Source organism: Mustela erminea, chromosome 10 (genome assembly GCF_009829155.1).
Source record: "Mustela erminea isolate mMusErm1 chromosome 10, mMusErm1.Pri, whole genome shotgun sequence".
In the NCBI taxonomy this organism is placed as follows: Eukaryota; Metazoa; Chordata; class Mammalia; order Carnivora; family Mustelidae; genus Mustela; species Mustela erminea.
In genome coordinates, this window is record NC_045623.1 from 15,556,754 (window position 1) to 15,576,690 (window position 19,937).

Consider the following 19,937-nt stretch of genomic DNA (forward strand, 5'->3'; position numbering starts at 1 on the left):
GGAATAGGTGGGCACATTCTCATAAAGACCTGATAGAGGGAGAGAATGAGCCATGTGAGTAGCCTGAGAAATCATTCAGGGCAGAGAAAATAGGGAAGTGCAAAGGCCCTGAGGCAGCCTGCTTGGTGAGCATAAGGACCAGAAAGAAGAGCCTGAGCCTAGAGCATCCTAAGCAAGGGAAGAATGGGAAGTGCTGACAGGAGGATAGCTAGACTCCAGAGAAGACTTGCAAAGCATGGAAAGGCCTGGGTTTCTTTTCAAGGCTAGCAGGGAGTTGTTTTAAGTGTCTGAGCAGGGGAGTGATGTGACTCAACTGTTTTTAAGGAGATGACTACAGGACAAGTGAAAAAACAGGGAGGACAGGTGAGAGGGGATGGTGACCCAAGCCTGGGTGATGGGTGAGGTTTAAGTTTTAGAGAGAGAAGGAAAAGGAGGGCCCCAAGCTGTTGCAGAGCATATCAGGTCCCAGACAGGCAAAAGACTCATGAGACTGTCCCAGTTGGAAAAAGACACAATTTTTAAAAATCAGATGTGAAAATTAAAAGTTCAGGAGCAATGAGTAAAAACCTCACTACCTTCTTTCCTCATTCACAGGAGGCTCATGGTGGTAACAGATGGATCCTCACAGTATCTGTCCAAATTCTCTGACCTGGATTTTCTTAAAGCCACTATTTTGTCTTGTTTCAGAAAGAGACAGAGGGAACCAAGGGGGTCCAATTACCTGAGTTACCCACCAGACTGCTGAAGTGCACTTGAAGGAATAGAGATCAGAAACCCTTAATTACCGTCCCAACATGATGTCTCTTTCCTGGGAATGAGAAGGGTTGTGTCTCTTTGCTCACCAGCCCAAGTGCAGCTTTGTGGAAGAGGTAGCCAGAAAAGTGTTCCTACTGGGAACAGGTCATAGGACAGCTGAGATCACAGCAAAGAGAGGAAGCATTTTTTAAAAAAATATTTATTTATTTGAGAGAGAGAGAGAGAGAGAGTGCACAAGTGGGAGGAGGGGCAGAGAATCCACAAGCAGACTCCCCGCTGAGCATGGGGCTCAATCCCATGACCCTGAGATCATGACCTGAACTGAAATCAAGAGGTGGCCACTCAGTGGACCAAGCTACCCAGATGCCCCAGGAGCAAGTATTTTTGAAGACCTACTGTGCTTACATACATAATTTATCCCCCAAAAAACCTGGGATAAAAAATGTAATTCTCATTTACAAAGAAGCCAAGGCTAAGGGAAGATAACAGGTACAAGATTAGCCTGTCATGAAGTGTCAGTGGGGATTCAAAACTCTGTAGCCCATTTCCTTTCTGATATATTGGTGCTTTCCAATCTTCTGTATGTCATACTACACAAAGAAAAGAATGCTGGTTGGGACACTGGGGCTACTCCAAAACATGAAGGCATCACTGTTTCCGGGCCACGAGCTACCCATATGTGGCACCGGTGAGGAAGTTCTCGTACCGGGCCCGGCTGTGTTGCACAGTGACACACCTGAATCTCACTCAGCACGTCAACAGTGAGGCGAGTCCTTCTACCATCGTTTCTCCCTGTGGTTAGGAGTTTCTTCATTTGGCTAGGTCCTTCCCTAAAGCCAATGGCATAATGAGAGTTGGGGAACTGGTCAAGGAGATTCCTTCCAGCTGCTCTAAAGAAGTCCCCAAATCACTAGCCGGCGGGGCATCTCTGTGGTGTGCCAGGACCGTGGACAGCGCCCACCCGGCCATTCTGGGAGCTAATTGTGGGTTGTGGCTGCCCTCCTTCCCTTAGACCCACCCCTAGGGAAGAGAAGGTCCACATCCTCACTGAATACGCACCTGACAGCACCTGATGGAGGCACTCCAGCAGGTGACTGGTCTCATTCCTCGAAAGGGAGCTTTAACAAACGGCACTCCTGGCCTGGAGTAGGATTTAAAACCACAGGAGCCAGGAGTCTTATAATTAAAGAGAAAAATGCAAGCAGCAGAATTTGGGGGTGTGGACCAATGAATTTTTTTTGTGAGTAAAAGAATAGGTCGCAAATTAGTGGTGCACAGAATCCAGGGGAAATTCTAATTAACCCAGTAATTAGAAACAATGGAGTACAGTGAGAGGCAACTTGTTATCTCCAAATGAACCATGAGTAGCCCTGGAAGATAGAGAGGCAGCTCGGTGGGACAAACGCAGGAGATGAGATGAGCCCAGAGCCCAGGAGCTGGGCATTATTTCCTCCTGCCTATGCCTTCACTCCACAAGAGGCCCCAGCCAGATAGGGCTTTAAGTCTCAATACCCAGGTTGGAGACTCAGGCTACTCAGGACTCACCTGACCCAGAATTATTCTCCAACAAAATATACCCAGTCACAAACACGAGAATAATGTAGTACAGCAATCCATCTTGCATTTGAGCTTAGGTTCTCACCTGTAAATCTTCTGAACACCGTGAATATCTAGTTTTTTTTTTTTAAATAACTAGTTTTAGCCATGATTGAACCACATTTTAATTTAAATAATTACTCATGGAGGTGGGAGAGGGGGAATTTTCAAAGCACTGTATCTGCACAAAATGGCTGCTTGTGCAGCAAGGGCTTCTGGGAGAACTCTTCATGTCCTCTGGGGGTGGGGTGGAGAAGCAATAATGCTTACACTCCAGTTTTCCACCCTCACCTACAGGAACTTCCCCAAGATCAATGGTGGCTTGCAGGTACAAGGCAGGATAGGACAAACGGGCCTATTCTCCCAGGGCTGATGATTTCTCAGAGAGCGAAGAGATGAAGAGGCAGGAAGAATCAGAAGCCACATTTCCCAGAGCAGCCAAGGACTCCAGGGCAATGCCCCAGGGGTGAGGACAGTGGGCTCTCCATGGGACAAGACTAGGAAGCAAGCAGCATCCCTCTGAGCAGCCCATGCCAGCAGCTGCCATAAATAACCTTGGAGTGTTAACAGTTTCGCTCTGGGGTCTGGGGCCTAACCAGAAATCCCTCCAAGTCCCTGGCACATGCTCTCCAGCAGAGAAATCTGACACACCAGAGCTCCCAGCAGCACACGGCCACCTTGATTCTGCGGAGGCAGACATCCTCCGGGTACCATCCAGCCTGCCGGGACTCTTCCCTCGCTGCTTCCAGCACCAACCCCTGACTTGGATAAACTTTAAGAAATGAGGTCAGGAGTGGTAGAGATCGGGAAGAAAAAGACCAACAGGACAGTAAAGCATGACAATGGGGCCTGGGATCTTCGGCTGGATTTCAACCCACCAGGCACGACAGACCAGATTTCCCAAACCGTGGAAGTTTACGTATGTTCATTCTCTACCAAATTCCCATTGGTGGAGGCTCATTTTCTGCTTCCTTGGGGCACTGGCTTAAAGAACCGGACCCACAGGCTTAGAACACCTTGTTTGGATAAATGCTCAGGTAGCCAGCAAATATTTATTAAGAGCATACCGTGAAGATATCACCTAAGTGGTTCGGGGCATAAAGTCTGGATCCTGCCGTACCTGAATTCAGATTGCCAGATTGCTGCTCACTATCGGTGTGACCTTGGACAAATTATTTCACCTCTCTGAACATCAAGTCCCACATCTGTAAAGTACAGAGAGCACTATCCATCTCCTGTGGTTGTAGCGAAGATTAAATGAGATGGTATATGAATAAAGCACTTAGCATAACACTGAAGCCTTTGGTAAAAACCTGGGCGTCATTGTTGTGTGCCAAGCATGGCGTGGGTTGCTGGAACCTAGAATGGCAGTCACCCGCCCTAAAAGCACGCCAAGCTGGCCTTTCCCCACAGGTCACTAACCTGCCCATCTAGGTTAGCACACTAATACAGATCCACCAGTAGTCTTGTGCTTCTGACCTCTGGTAGTCTGGGACACAAGGTCGGGGAGGATGACGGAAAAGGACTTTGTTGGGGCTGACTTACAGAGTCTTTTCCCAGCCTGGGTGCTCCAGATGTTTTGCTGTGAGAACGCCTTGCAGCCCAGCCCAGGAGCAAGCCATAACTCAGATCTGCTTCCAGGAAGAAAGCTCAAATCCATCTTCCCTTTAAACTATTCTGCTGCTTATCTTAGCAACCTTAAAGGGACTGGTGATGAATTGTCCTGCTGCAGCTAAATTAGACAGGAAAGGAGCATGAGGGGAGGGAAGGTAGACAGGCAGAGGGACCCTGCTTGTCAAGAATGCCCTCATCTCAGAAATTTGCTGCCAGATCCAGTGGGAAGGGCATACCTCCAGGGTGCGTGTGCCTCATGCACACACATGCGCGCGCGCACACACACACACACACACACACACACTGCCAGTAGTAGACTGGAGTCCCCTGGGCCTCTTGCTACACTGGGGATCCCCTTACTGCCTTTACTTTTGAGGCGCACACTTCTTAGCTACACCAAGTCTACAGACATTACAGAAAGAGAGAGTGAGGGGCCAGGATCCCTCGGGAAAGGCAGGAGAATAACACAGTCTCCTCTCCAGAATGGTTGTCATGCAGCTTCCAACTCCATGGTGGACAGGACAGGTGGGGGTGGGGGGAGGAGGGCAAGATCTTATCCAAGGGCAGGGGTCCTTGGAGTCCACCCAGCTAAATGCCACAACTTGAGAGCAGGCCACAGTCACCCACGATCCTAAGGAGTAAAGGTCCGTGCAGGAGTCTCGCCCCGGAGCTGTTGCAGACAGCCGAGCACACCCACCAGACCCAGCACAGCTCTTCCCGCCACCCCCCGCCCTGTAATCCTGCTCTTACTCAGGGTGTCCTGGGGAGACCCAAAGGTTGGGAAGAGGTCAGTTTAAAGCTGAATTACGGGTCCTTCTCAACCACGTGAGAAGCCTTGACACTTTCATTGGTCTCCACACCCCTTCTCACACCAAGGCACAAGGGCAGGGAGAGAAGAACTACCGCTGTTTAAGGACCATAAAGAAAAGTGTGGGGAATCAACATTTCACGAGCATCTGCTAGGTGTCCAGCAAGGGGCTCCAAATAAGCCTGAGAAAAAGGCACTAGAGGCATCCCCATTTTATAACTGAAGAAATCAAGGCTCTGGAGGTAAAGTGACTTGTCCAAGGTCACCCCATGCCGGCATGTGGCAGAGCACAGGGCCCATTTCTGTCCACAATCACAGAGCCTCCCACGGAACCTCTGCTCCAAGCCACCCCCCAACCCCTGCTTGCCTTGCCCATGGGGCCAGAGCTCTAGGACCTCTGCCCAGGAGCCAGACAGCCGGAGCTCTGCTTAGCTCACCCTGAGGACTTGCCCACCTCTGTGACCCCAAAACCCTGGGAGCTCTGGGGTTTCTGCTTACAAGTCCAGATAAAGAACTCCATACAACTCATAAATAGCTGACACACAACTCTGTGTGTGACTCAGGCCAAACGAACTGACTCCAATCAGCACCGGTGGGCACGATTTGCCTCCTGCACTGAGTCACTCGGGCCAAGCTGCAAGGATTTGCTGAAACTCACCACCTACTTAGCTGCAGCTGCTTCGTTAGAGAAAAGGCCAGCACAGGAGCCAAAACCTCTGATGGTCCCACTGGATGGGCCACAGCCAAGGACAGTCAGGTGTGACCTCAAAGCCCTTCCTGCTTGGGTGATGTGTCTACCTCACTGGACCGTGGGACAATGTAGGCACAGCACGAAATACAAGAATCCTTTGCTGTTAACCTCAACACACTCTGACCTTGCTCTCTAGGCATCCATCAGAATGTCCAGCACCATCTAACAGGCTCCAACTCAAGTTTTGGTTGAATATTTGGGGAGCCATTACAGGATTTTCTTAGCTCCTGGAAGTTCCTATTAACAAGGACAGCCCCCTCACAAGCATCTTTTTTTCTGTATACCGCTGCCCTGTCTCACCAACCCAACCTTCCTGTCTCACTCTCACAGCTGAATTGCACCCCCACCAAGGCAGCTCTGGTTAGAAATTTCCTAATTCCTAAAGGTTTTCCCAAAGAAGGAAAGAGGAATGGGATTTTTTTAAAAAAAAAATTTTTTTTTAGCTCCACTTGATAGCAACTGGGTCCTATAAAGGTGAGTGACCTCAGGATTTCCTAACACTTAAAGTCCGAGAGGGCTGTTTGGGCTTTAAAAGATAGCACTGGGCTACCCTCCTCAGCGGCCGCGCCCCTAGGGGAACTGCCCTCCCCAGACTACGGCGAGCACAGTTTGGGAGCACGATGCGCACAGGTATAAACGTGGCAGAGGCCTCTCCCGAGACAGTCCTCCAGACCCGCACCCCGCGCACGTCCCCCATGTCCGCCATTCGGTTGCCAGACGCGCTTCCCTCGAGGGAAGATGGGCTCCCCGCTAGCTCCGAATTGAGCGCGGTCCAGCCCCAGACTGGGAATTAAATATTCATCTCGGGCGTGAGCTCTCTGCTTCTCTGGCCAATGTTACTGTCAAGGTCACGGGCCTGAAGCCCAGCGGCTGGGGCTGGGGTCTCCAGCCGCGCAGAAGCCTCCTCGCGGGAACTGCGCCCTGGGCGCGCAGCTCCAGGCGGCCACACCGGCCGGGTCTCCAGTCTGGTCCTCTGCGGGGCGCTTGCCTCTGCAGCTCTGCCCGGTTACCCCCGGAGTTCTTGGGCCCTCCTGAGCCCGGGAAGCTAGAGCCGGTTGGCCAACCCGTGAGCGCGGAGGAGCGCGAGCCCCGGGGCTCCGTCTCCAGGCAACAGAGGCTGGAGCGGCGGGAGGAGCCCGGGGCCCGCTCAGGGCCGGGCGGGTACCTGGCGGCGCCTCCTCGCGCCTCTGTCCTTAGGCCTTCCTGGCTGGGGCGGGGCCGGAACAGCTAAAGTTGCGGTGGCTCGCGCGGTAAACCCGGGCGGGGCGCGGCCGGCGACTCACCTGTCCCGCGTGGGCCGTCGCGCGGACTCGGCCCCTGCACTCTGGCCGAGTAGCTGCGGTCCCAGACGGATGGCGTGCGCACCGCCCCTCCCACGGGCAGCCCGAGTCTGGCGGCGGCGGGCACCGGCCGGGTCTGGGAGGGGACCTGGAGTCGCGCGTTCGCGCACGCGACTCTGCTCGCTCCTCGCTCCCTCCCTCGCCGCCGGTCCCGGCTCAGATCCCGCCCGCTGCGCGCTCGAGCCTCTAGGGAGCAGCGCTGGAACCCAGGTCCCGCGATGGAGACGGCGCGTGCGGCTGCGGTCGCCGGCGCCGAGTGCCGCCCTCCCTGTGCCCTGGCCGCGCCGGCTCTGCGGAGCGGAACGGAGCTGGGCGGAGCGCGGCGCGCACTGTTCCCTCGCTTTCCGAAAGGCCACCCTGGCGGCGGGGCGCCGTGACGCAGGCTTGACTCACGCGCGGGCCCGCGTCAGTGCGAGGCTCTGGGGCCGCAAGCGAGGCTCTGATGGCCGACGATGCAGGCTGAGGGGGTGGGCCAGGAGAGGGAGAGGGGCTAACCTGGGACCAGCCTCTTGTGGCGCCAGCCCAAGGGACCCAGACCCTAGGACAGCATTACCAGGGCTTCTGTCCTCAGAGAGGAATGGGGCCCCGATGGCCAAGGGCCTGCGGAGTCCTGGGCCTTATTTCTTCACCTTTTAAGGAGCAGCTCTTTGGCCTTCCTTTGTGAACTCAGCTCCAGCCAAAGTGCTTACTCTCCTGTAGCCACTTCCCCCTCCCTGTCTTCCTTCGCTCATTCTTCCCCTGCTTGGAATTCCTTTTCCGCTCCACCGTTCTTCTGTCCTACCCTCCTCAAGACCGTTTCCCCTGCGGTTCAACTTCAATATAGTACTTTTCTGCTGAGCTTCTCCTGTATGCCACGGGGTTGAGAAGATCACAGAACTGTTGGGGGAACCTCTGGGACAGGCAGAGGGGGGTTACCTAGAGAGCCACAATATCAGGCCGAAAGACTGGGGAACCCTATAACATGGGGAAAATAGGGGACGATGAAGGGAAAGGAAAATTCTGACTGGGCTCTGGGCAGGCCTTGAGGAAGGAAGTGGGATCCTAGCCTCAAAGGGTGGACAGGACTTCAACCGACAGAAAGGGAGAAGGTTGGCCCTTGAGGGGAGAGCATGACAAGGAAAAAGATATCAGAGAGTGGAGAAGGTGTGCAGCAGAGGTGACTGACTGCCCAAGTTGGAGGAGTGGGGTAACAGGAGTGAAGTTAGGGAGGGGGAGCCATCCTTCCCAGCCTTGGAGGGCTGGTTGTGTGGAGAGAGTCTGGGATGAATTCTCTGTGCTCTAAGGGACCTTGGCATTAGAGACAGTGTTTGGGGAAGGGAGAGGCAGGGGGAGGTGGAGGCTGATTCTCAGTTGTCCTACTGACAGGCAAGAGGGCCACTGTCACAAACTCTGAAGGTTCTGAGATTTTTACCCTTGGATTCTAAAGAGTGAATCTGCCACTGTTTCATGGAAGCTGGCAGAAGACATGAGACTCCATGGCCAGAGACAAAGGACTTCGTTACCTGTAGTGCAGCAAGAAGCAGGAGCTTCACTTGCAAGTCAGTTTCCCTTGCTTTCCAAGTTCCATGGGAAGGGCTAGGTCCCTGTGATCCTGCATACCCTGAGGAATTCTAAGTTTAGAAGCCCCAGTGCTTTATAATGGGCTGCAAGCAAACCTGCCAGCATTTGCCCTGGAGAGAGACAGTGTTATCTTAGACAGCAAACAAGCCCATCTTCCACTGAGGGAGAGTGTCTCCCGAAGCTGTTCACTATGCAAATACCCTCGAAAAGATAGTCTGAAGCAAACAGCCCTCAGTGCCTCTGCCCACAAGGCCTACAGAAATGTGAGACTCCCATGGAGATTTATCTCCCAAATGACATCTATCCTTTCACTCAACAGCTACTGAGTGCTAGCTAGCGTTTGCTTGGTGCTATTCTAGGCCCTGAGGACACAGCAGAGAACAGGACAGGCGATGATCCCTATCCTCGTGGAGCTGACATGCAAGGAGACTCAACCAATAACACAGAGTGGGGTGAAGAGGCACGGCAGGAAGTAGCAAGTGATCCAGGAGACGTGCCAGAGGTGAACCAACAGAATGGGACACTGGACCTGGTGGGGGATGGTGAAGAAGGGCGGGGTCAGAGTTAGGTGGTTTTGGGGCAAGGGAACTCATTGCAGTAATGGTGTGCTGATCGGGAAGGATAGGACTTTGGACCTTGCAGACCTGTTTCCTCTCATCCCAACTGCCACTTCCTAGAGACCTTGAGCAAGTGATATCGCATTCTGATCCTCAGTTTCCACATCTGTACAATGAATAATACCCCAGAAGGCTGTTATGATGATCAGATGAGATGATTTTTAAAAATATCTGGTATTACGTCTGATATATATGCTTTAAAAATGACTGTTATTAGTGGTATCATTAGATGATTTATTATTATTAACCAGGATAGGGAATTTCAAAAGAGGAACAGATTTGAGGAGCAGTAGGGAAGAAGGTAATGAGATCATGGATCTAGGACATATTGAAAATAAAATGTCCGTGGGCTATCAAAAGGATAACCCCAAGATGTCCATTGCTTCCCTACCTGTATGTCACATCAACCCCAGTCAAGCCCTAACCATGAATGAACTCAATACTGGCTTTCTCTATGCCAAGTTCTCTAGAGAAAAACACACTATGGAACACACAGGTGTCCCTCTGCTTTTCATGGTCATTAACCTCAAGTGGGCTCTCAAGTGGCACAACAACCTTCCTAGGATTCTCTGGTCAACTTACTTCTCCATTCTGTTGGAGGCCACTCCAGTCTTCTCCACTCTCCTAAATACCCATCCCACTGTAGCACTAATACCACATAGATCCCTGCTTTATTTTGGCCAGACGCCCCCCTTGGTTTTCCACTGATGAAAGCAGACCTGTCCCCCCCATGCCCCTATATTTGCACCTGCCCTCTCCTCCTCCTTCCTGGTACAGCATTGGAGAGTCTCTCCTGCTCCCTGAGATTAGCCCCCATCTGCCCACTGGGTCCCCTGGTCCCACGCTTCTTGAGATCCTCAATCACTGTGGGTTACTCCTCTTCTTTCTTCCTTTGTCCACATTTCCCTTGCTACTAGATCCTTCTTAGCAGCTATCTTCCTTTTACAAAGTCACTAAAGCTCCCATCCCTACCTTCTCATTGTCTCCCACATAGCCTACTTCCATTCCCTCAATCCCCACTCACTCTCCAACTCACCTCTGCCCATCATGCTGCCAAATGGCTTTCTCTTACTAAGGTCACAAGGGATTTCTATGTCACTAAATCCATGGAACAGTCTCCAAGTCCTCATCTCCCTGACCTCTCTATGATACTTGTCTTGGCTCTCCTTCCTTCTAGCACTCTCTTCCTTAGGACTCCACATTCCCTGGCTTTCCTCCTACCTTCTGGCCACCTCTCAGTTTCCCCTTCCAGTTCAATGCTGGGCCTCCCAGAGCCCTAGCCTTTTCACCCTTTGTACCTCTCTCCTAGAGCGTCTCCCAGACCGACCACTGATTCCCACCTCTACATGTCCATTCCAGATATCCTCTGAGCTCTACATGCTCAACTTCCTACTCCATCTTTCCCCTTGACTCCTTTGGAATCACATCCAATGCAGATGTGTAAGAAATACATTCACCATTCAAGGTTCTACCCTGGAAACTTTCTGCAGTTCACTTCCTGTTCCTCCTCCAGTCTTCCCTGGCTCCATGAAGAGCTGAGCCAGTCAGAAACCCAGTAATCATCCTTGAGACCTCCTCTTTCTCACTCTGTTGTGCAATCTACCACTAAATCTGGGAGATTTCATCTTCTAAGTACCTCTAGATTCTGTCTGTTTCTTTTTCATTCTGCTGCCATCAGTCCAGACCAAAATAATGGCTCACCTGGACTCTCACCATCACCTCCTGATGATAATTCCAGTCTTGCTCCCTTTCTCCACACCACAATGGCACGATCTTTTAGAAGTCCAGATATGACTACACTCTTCTCAAGCTTGCAGAGTTTGGCTCACATCTTCAACACGTCCTTCCAGGCCTTGCCTTGGCCCTAGCCTCATTTCACACCTTCCCAAATGGCCTTCCCTACAGCCCACTGCCTGCTCCAACTTTCTCCTGGCTCTCCTATGCACCCACTCCTTCTTGACTTGGCCTTCAGCCATGTTCCCTCTCTGACAGAGAGCCTCTCTGTCCCATTCTCCTCTTCCCTCACTCCCTGCTCATCTACCCAGTTCACCTCAAACCTCAATTCTTCACACCTCTCCTGACCACGGAGAAAAATTCAATCTACCTCCCAAGCAGATATTTCTTCTTTGTAGCCCTTTTCATGATCGTAACCAGATGCCTAATGGTGTGACTGGCTGCTGAGTGATGGTCTCCTTGGCTGATGGGTAAACTCCATGAGGGCAGAGACCATGTCCTTCACCACAAGGTGGACTCTCCACAGGGATTTGCTGAAAGAATAGATAAAGCGGTGAGGTTAGAAATACGGGGTGGGGGGGTGCGCTTGGATGGCTCAGTGGAAGAAGCCTCTGCCTTCGGCTTGGGTCATGATCTTGGGTTCCTGGGATCGAGCCCTGCATCGGGCTCTCCGCTCAGCAGGGATCCTGCTTCCCCCCACCCTGCCTGCCTCTCTGCCCACTTGTGATCTCTCTCTGCCAAATAAATAAATAAAATCTTTTAAAATAAATAAATAAATACATTGTTTTAAAAAAAAAAAGAAATATGGCTATAAAGTTCAGGAGAGAGGGCTGAGGACAGACTTGGACATCATGAGTGGAAACGTGGTGCTGAAGTGGAGGGGAACTACATAAAAGACAGTCAAGAAGACAGAACTTGGGGGGCTGTGCCTGCTTTGGAGGGGCAGGAGGAGCAAGAAGGGTCAGGAAAGAAGACACAGAGGAAGAGTCAAGAGGTGAGTGGACAATGTTTATCACAGAAGAAAGTGTTTCTAGAAGGAGAAGGCAGTCCACAGTGTCAACATTTTCAGTGAGGTGAAAGAAAATAAAGCTCAGAAGATATCCCTGATTGAAGGTCCCAGCATGGAGAGGGAAGGAACACTTCCATCAGGAAGTCTTCCTGAACCCTCCAGCTCTCAGTGGCCATCTCCCCTCTGAACATCTAGAAAACTGATTCTTTCTTGCCAGGACTATAGAAAGATGTTTAAAGTATATAGGATAATATTATGAGGTAAGACTATTAGTAACCCCAGCTTACTCACAGAGGAACTCAGGGTTGGTGTCCAAGTCATACAGCGAAGCCATCCCAGGACCAAAGTTCTTGCTCTCAACCTTGACATTTAGGGCTTTATAAAGTAGGTCCCCCTTCCCATGTCTATGCCTTACCTCTCAAATTAAGAGTGTGGCTGCATATAAGGCAGGGACCTCTTCCTCTTCATCTCTCCATGCTTTGCGCCCCCATACCCAACACAGGACATACATATAAGAGGTGCTCAGTCAAAGCTTATAGGTCGGGAAGCCCTGTCAAGTATGGCGGGTCCAACACAATGACCTAATCCATTCTTCTCAATAGTGGTCCTACTTGGAAGAGGAGACACATTTACTGGTTAATCTCCCCTCCCCAGCTCTTCCTCTTCCACCCAAGCCTGTCTTCCTGAAAAGAAAGACACTGAAGTAATGCTCCTAATTTTTATTTCTCTGTACAGGAATCCAAGGAACGCTACGCCCCAGAATCATTAAGTAGTAAGGTGTAGGAGGAAGTGTTGGCCATGGTTTTTTCCAGGACACAGGGAAGCAGCCCAAATTGCAATTAACTTAAACTGTGTTTCTGAGTGTCTGAAACACACAGATGCTAAGCTATGATCTCTCCTTTGTCCTGAGGGGCACAATTATTAGTTTTTCCAGTGTGGGTGTTTTTGTAAAAGGCCCCAACATTGTTTGACTGTGTTCTCTTCAGGATGTGACGCTTATATCTCTTCCCTTTAAATCTGGGATCTGTCCTGCCCGAACAAGGGAGGTAAGTCATGTATTTTTCTGGACCCAAGCCGTAAGAAAATGGTAGCTTCCATTCTCTCTCTCAGGATGCTTGCTCTTAGAACCTGACTACCATTCTGTGGAGCCTAGAGAGAAGCCGATGAGGAGAAGAGGTCTCCAGCCTCCAGCGAGGGCTGAGTTCCTGACCTCGCCAGCCACAGGAGTGCATCATCTTGGAAGCAGCTCCTCCAACCCACTCAGTCCCCGCATGTGGACAGTGCATGGAGCCACCCACTGAGTCCTTCCCAAATGCCTGATGCCCAGAAACCATGAAATAGAGAAAGATAATGATCACCTTAATTTTATGCTTTAATTATTTAATTAATGCTTTAAAAAATTAATGCTTTAATCAAACTGTGTATTAGGATGCTTCATTACACAGCAATAACCAGCACATGGGGCACCTGGGTGGCTCAGTGGGTTAAGCCTCTGCCTTCAGCTCAGGTCATGATCTCAGGGTCCTGGGATCGAGTCCTACATTGGGCTGTCTGCTTGGCAGGGAGCCTGCTTCCCCTCTCTCTCTGCCTGTCTCTCTGCCTACTTGTGATCTCTCTCTATCTCTCTGTCAAATAAATAAAAATCTTAAAAAATAATAATAATAACCAGAACAGCCGGGTAATTTTTAAGTAAGCATGGAAGCAGCAAGAAGGTCAGTGACCACATGCTACTTTCACACCTTGGAGATCTCCCTCATCAACGACTCAGAAGTAGAAAATTGGCCTTTTCCCGCAGCCATCACAGGAACCCCATCCTCCCAGATTCATTGAATTAGATGAGCAAAGGGGAGGAGCAAGCCTCACCCAGGTAGGATTCAAGATGTAAAACACAGCGGAGGCAAAAGTCCCCACCCACTGCTGATACTGTATGTGTCTTTAGAACAAATGCTAGGCCTATTGCAGTTCCCGAAGGATGGTTATCCTGTTATGGCTTCTGAGGATAAAGCCAAGCCCTGTAGGTCTGTGGAATTTCACACGAACGAAGAGGGAAATGCCAGCATCAACTCCCTGGGGGGAATGGAAAGTGGAACCTAGAACAGGAGCTCTGACCTCCTCCCGGGCTACCCCCACTCCTGGCACTTCTGCTTCCTTACTTCTTTTTCCTTGCCTGCGGCTGCCTCCTTACTCAATTGTACTTTGTTTTTCCAATGAGACCCTCCCTATAGGCTTCATCAGCTCTCCGATCCTTTGGAGTCTGCAGAAGAAAGGACCCACATCTGCCCTCTTCAGTTAGAAAATGAGCAAGAAAGGGCATCCCAGCTCTCAGCGGCAGGGATGTGGGAGCAGCGTGGGGCAGTAGGACATGAGTGTGTTGGAAACTCGGCCCCTGCGCACCAGCACCAGAGCTCACAGCTTCACACCCCTGTCACTAGTGTGGGATCTCTCAGGACCTGGTATTCCCACCTGCAAAATGGGGATAAGAATAACGATCTCCTGGACGCCTGGATGGCTCAGTCGGTTGAGCGTCTGCATTCAGCTCAGGGCATGATCCCAGGGTTCTGGGATCGAGCCCCTTGTCAGGGTCCCTGCTCAGTGGGGAACCTGCTTCTCCGGCTCCCTCTACCCTACCCAGCTGCTCGTGCTTTCTCTGTCTCTCTCATGCTCTCTCTCTCTCTCAAATAAGTGAATAAATTCTTAACAAATAAGTAAATAAAAGAATAGCACCCTCCTCACAGGATATTGATCATTAAAAGGAACACGTTTATACTAGCAGCAGGCACAGAGCGAGGCCTCTACAGGACCACTGCTACTGGGATCATGATGACAACGCAATGATGGTGATGGTGACAACGACACAGTAGAGAGCTGGGTCACAAGCTTGGAAAGAGGTGCTTCTGGCCAGAGCCCTCTGTCCTGGGCTCCAGCGTAGGTGGAACAGAACTGCGCCCAGGGAGGAAGCTCTGCTGGCAATCCCAGCTGTCGGGAAGGTCACCCGTCCAAACTTGAGCCGCGTGTAAAGGGGGGAGCGGTGGGAACCTGAACGGGGGAGGGACTTCCCTGGCAGTCAGTGCACAGCAGGCAGCCGCCCCCTCGCCAGGCCCATCTGGTGGGACTGTGGGGGTGGGCGGGGCAGGCAGCAGCCTTTCCTGCTGCTCCCAGCCCACCTGCTCCTGTCTCTGTGCTGTGGGTCTCTTTGCAAATCGTCTTTGGGGAAAGCTCCCCTGTATCTGGCACTGTGCTAAGCTCAGTCAGCTCACGGCTGAGTTCCCAGGCGGGGTTTACACCATCAGCCAAAGACAACATGGAAGAGAGATAAACAACTTTCCTCTGTATTGGACAGGGCCTAACAAAAGCCCCAAATCGGCCCCAGCGGTGAGAAGACAATGATGGACTTCATCCATACATAAAAGAAAGCAAACTTTCCTGAAGGACTTTGTTAGCACCTACGGATTTGTGCTCAGTTCTGCTTTTGCCCTGAGCATTAGGTTTCCTGGAAGAAGGAATAGGATTCTGTGGTGCACCAGTAGCCTATATGTACGCGCATATAATAATTCAAGTAAGAATCTTTGTAGAAACAACAAAAATGAGTTCGTTACCCTTGACAGGTTTGTTTCCTGTTTCTCCAAATCCACCATTCTTGGTTCCATCCTTTGGTTCCATCACATTTTTTATGTGAAAAATAATTAGAGTTTTTGTATATTTCAAGCATAAATAGGAAGCAACGATGGGAAATGGCTGCTAAAACAGCTAACTTAAGCTCGAGCTGCATAAATAGAATTATCATTTTCCAATGACGGCATGGATATCACCAGTCCATCTCGCTTCCTCTCCGGAGCTTGAGGACCGCTGCAGAGAAATAGTGAGCAAACAGGGATGTGCTTGTGAAGGGACCTACCGTGTCCCCAACCCCATAGACCTAGGTCTGGATCCAGCTGGGCCTTTTGGAAGTGTGGCTTGGGGAACTAGTGAGAGATAAAGCCAGAAGGTGAGTTGGATCCTCTAATGTGGAAGACTGATGTGTTAGTCTGAAAACTTCTACTTAGGCTGAAAGGTAATAGGGAGACATTGAAAGTTTTAGAGCATGGCGGTGACATTATGGGTACAACTTCCCAGCTAGACTTCAGTGGGAGGCGGCAACCCAGAGCACTTCAGAATTATCCCCGCCCCCTGAGAGGAGACCCTTATTCGTATTCCCGATTCTACCTCCCAGCAGCTTCTAGAGAGTCTCTTCATTCTTGACCGGGAACCCACTCCTTGGTCCAGGTTCTGAGAGAACCCCAGTGGTGAGAGGTTGGGGGGAGGTGGGGCAGAAGTGAGGACGAATTCGAGGAAAGAGACTCAGGGAGAGATCAAAGGCCCCGGAAAAACCAGGGAGGGGCCTCCCAATTCTTTCCTGCACCCCATACTTCACCTTCCTCCGCTGGGACTCAAGCAAGCCGCTGAACACTTGGGTCCTCATCTCCTCTGTGGAAGTGAGACAGTGAAGCACAGGATGAAAGAGAATGGACAGCCCTCCGCAGGAACAGGAAGCACCCCACAAATGCAGGCCAGGCCCCAACCCCAAGGCAACTCCAACCTTCTCCTTATTGGAACTGCAAAACTGCCCCGGAGAATCTGACTCCCAGAATCCTTTTCAAGCAGGATGGGGGCCCTGACTAAATACAGCCCTGCGTGAACATCAGGAGTACAGATCGAAACACACCTTTGGGATGGAGGATTCTAAAGTTTTCTTCACTTTACACAAGGACTCGCCTTGTTCTCTTTCTCGGAGGCAGTGTGATGCACACTGTCAGATAAATCAAGGTTCTGAATCAGCCTTGCCAAGCGATCTTCAACCATCACTCAGTATCTCGGACCTTCCTGGGTGCCTGGGTGGCTTAGTGGGTTAAGCCTCTGCCTTCGGCTCAGGTCATGCTCTCAGCGTCCTGGGAGGGCTCTCTACTCAGTGGGGAGCCTGCTTCCCCCTCTCTCTTTGCCTGCCTCTCTGCCTACTTGTGATCTCTCTCTGTCAAATAAACAAATAAAATATTTTTTTAAAAGATATTTTACCTTCTTGTTCTTCATCTGGAAAATGGAAATAATATCCAATTCTCTTATCTCACAAGGTCCTTGTGAAGATTAAAGAGATAAATCAAGGCAGTATTATCACTGTTGCTATTAGCAGTAGCTCATAAACCACCACGGTAAGCATCTTACACTTACTTACTCATTGGATCATTAAAAAGAAATTTTCCCTGAGCTTTAAAATATAATGTGTATTATCCCTTTAAAGGCTGAAAGTTCCATTTACAAAAATAATTTGCAACTGAACAACTTAAACAGTTTAATTCAGTAATGTGACTGGATGCAAAATGAACATGTAAAACATCTATAATCTTCGGATATACAACAATCGATAAGAAGGTAATAGAAAGGCTTCCATTATCATAGCAACAACAAAAAAAGAAAAATACTTAGAAAACACTTTAAAAGATGTATAGAAAATCTTCATGAAGAAAGCATCCTAATCCACTGAGAGATTAAAAACAAACAAACAAAAACACATTTGGACAGAAGAAAAGAAAGAGAAGACAAAATATAATAAATGTGTTAATTTTCTCTAAACTGTAGTTTTAAAATGATCTCAATGAAAATAACAAAAAGTTTTTTTTTCTCTTTTTAGCTAGATGAGCTAATTCGAAGGTTCACATGTAAAAGGAAACCAGCAAGAATAGCCAGAGGAGGGATTTGTGTGGTGTAAGGCACTAACTCTTTAGGTGAGAAACTGTATTATAAAGCTATGAGTTTAAATTCATGTTATCCTAGTATGAGAAGTACAGGAGGAAAACACAGAGTTCATAAGTAAACTCAGACTTAGTCATTTAGATTATTATGAAGATTATATTTTTTCAAGTGACTAGGGGAAAGATGGATTTTTTTTTTAAAGATTTTATTTTTTGAGGGACACCTGGGTGGCTCAGTGAGTTAAGCCTCTGCCTTCTGCTCAGGTAATGATCTCAGGGTCCTGGGATCAAGCCCTGCATCAGGTTCTCTGCTCAGCAGGGATCCTGCTTCTCCTTCTCACTCTCTCTGCCTGCCTCTCTGCCTACTTATGACTTTTCTCTCTCTTTAAATAAATTAATAAAATCTTTTTAAAAAAAAGATTTTATTTATTTGAAAGAATGCTGCACAGGCAAGTTTGGAAAGGGGCAGAGGGAGAGAGAATCTCAAGCAAATTTCCTGCTGAGCATGGAGCCTGACACGGCGTTCGATCTCACAACCCTGAGATCATGACCCTGAGATCATGACCTGAACCAAAACCAAGCATCAGATACTTACCCAGCTGAGCCACCCAGGCACCCTGGGCAAAAATGGATTTTTAGTAAATGGTATTGATTTGGCCACCAGAAAAGAAGTAACTCTGAATGCCTTCCTTACTCCTTATACCAGATCGTACATGTATCAGGATTAATAAATGTGAAAAACAAAAACCATAGGAATGCACCCAATGCAGTACTTGGATATTTATAGCCTTAAATAGATGTATTAGAAAAGAAGAAAGATTGAAAATCAATAAGCCAAGCAACCATCTCAGGAACTTGGGAAAATAGATTCAAAAGGAACAGAAGGAAGAAAATGAAAGACAAGATAGAAATTAATGAAATAGAAATGTAAATATACAGTAGAGAGAATCATCAAAGTCAGAAGTTTGTCCTTTGAAAAGTCTAATTTATTTAACAAAACCATAAAAATACTAAAAGAAAACATGGAGAACTTATTCTGATGTTGGGTGGGGAAGAACTTTCTTTCTTTCTTTCTTTCTTTCTTTTTTTTTAAAGATTTATTTATTTACTTGACAGAGATCACAAGTAGGCGCCCTGGGGGAACAACTTTTTAAATATGATATAATCACTGGCTCCCTTCTGCCTCCTCCTGCTTTATTGTTCCCCAAATCACTTATCACCAGCTGGCATTTGACTCACTTTTCTGTTCATTTGCTGGTTTTTGGCTCCTCAACTTGACCAAAACTGTATCCCCAGCACTTAGAACAGTTCTGCCCTACAGTAGGTGATTAGAGGTATCTCTTAATGACTGTTTAGAAGGGGGGAGAAGTATTTCTTTCATATATAAAGAGTTCCTAAAAATCAGTAAGTAAAAGAGAAGGGTATAAAAAGAGAGTTCGTGGAAAATAAAGTACAAGTGGCTCTTACATTTATAAAAGAGATGTTCCATTTCATTCATAATAGGAGAATTGGCAAATCGAAATATCATAGGACGTGATTTTTTACCTGTCACGTTGACAAACAACATTCTCTTCAGAGGTTGGTAACAAACAAGTTGTTAATTGGAGATGATTTAAACTGTACAGTCTCTGAGGAGGATAATGAGACCATATTTATCAAAATTACAAAAACACATACCCATTGCCAATTAAACCACATCTACCAAAATTATGAAGACACAGACTCATTCTGAACATGTGTTTGTTTAAAGACATTTGTTTAAAAATACTCCTTGCAGCAGTTGTTTATAAAAAAAAAAAAGGAAACAATTTAGACATCTATCAACAAGGAAATGCTTAAAGAATTTATGGTACCTTCACACATCGAAATTCTTCGCAGCCATTAAAATGAACAAATCTGCTCTATATGTTCTGATTGGGAAATGTCTCCCAAATGCACTGTTAAATGAAAAAAGATGCAGAATAGTGTGGAGAGGATGGGATCACTTATGTATGTTGCATGTACTTGGAGAGGCATCAAATATTTCTGGAATGATACACAAGAAACTGATAATAGTGCTTGGCTCTAGGGTTAGGAACTGCATGGCTGCGGGCAAGCAAGGAAGAAAGGTTTAGTTTATAGATCTTAGTTGGTTTTAACTTTTCTTTGACCATGTGCATATATTACCTGTTCATTAAAATAACAAAAATGCATTTCTTCTTGCTCCTCTAGACTATCCCTTTCCACACCTCCCCTCTCATCCCCTGTGCTCAGGCACACGCGCTGCTCTCCGCAGCAGGGCACGGAGGGAAGAACATGGACTGTGGGATCAGATCCAAGTTCTCATTCTGATGTGCAGCTCAGGTCCTCACCTGTAAGAGGCAGATAAGAGCAGTTGGTATATTATAGGGCATTCGAGGATTAAATGAGATAACATATGTCCAGTGAGT

General features: G+C 48.7%; 1 protein-coding gene and 1 long non-coding RNA gene across 2 annotated transcripts in view; one reads left to right on the forward strand and one right to left on the reverse strand.

Moving 5' to 3' along the window:
• The window catches only part of SLC6A17 (solute carrier family 6 member 17), a 48,984-nt gene extending 41,760 nt beyond the window's left edge, over positions 1–7,224 (reverse strand). Inside the window, exon 1 of the mRNA XM_032302419.1 lies at positions 6,809–7,224. The gene's annotated coding sequence lies outside the window, so the exon portion shown is untranslated. The remainder of the gene's footprint in view (positions 1–6,808) is intronic.
• LOC116567396 lies at positions 7,223–13,234 on the forward strand. The gene is made up of 3 exons (XR_004276208.1): positions 7,223–7,546; positions 8,785–8,927; positions 12,896–13,234. It is a non-coding gene; the product is annotated as an uncharacterized LOC116567396 (long non-coding RNA).
• Positions 13,235–19,937: the final 6,703 nt, after the last annotated feature.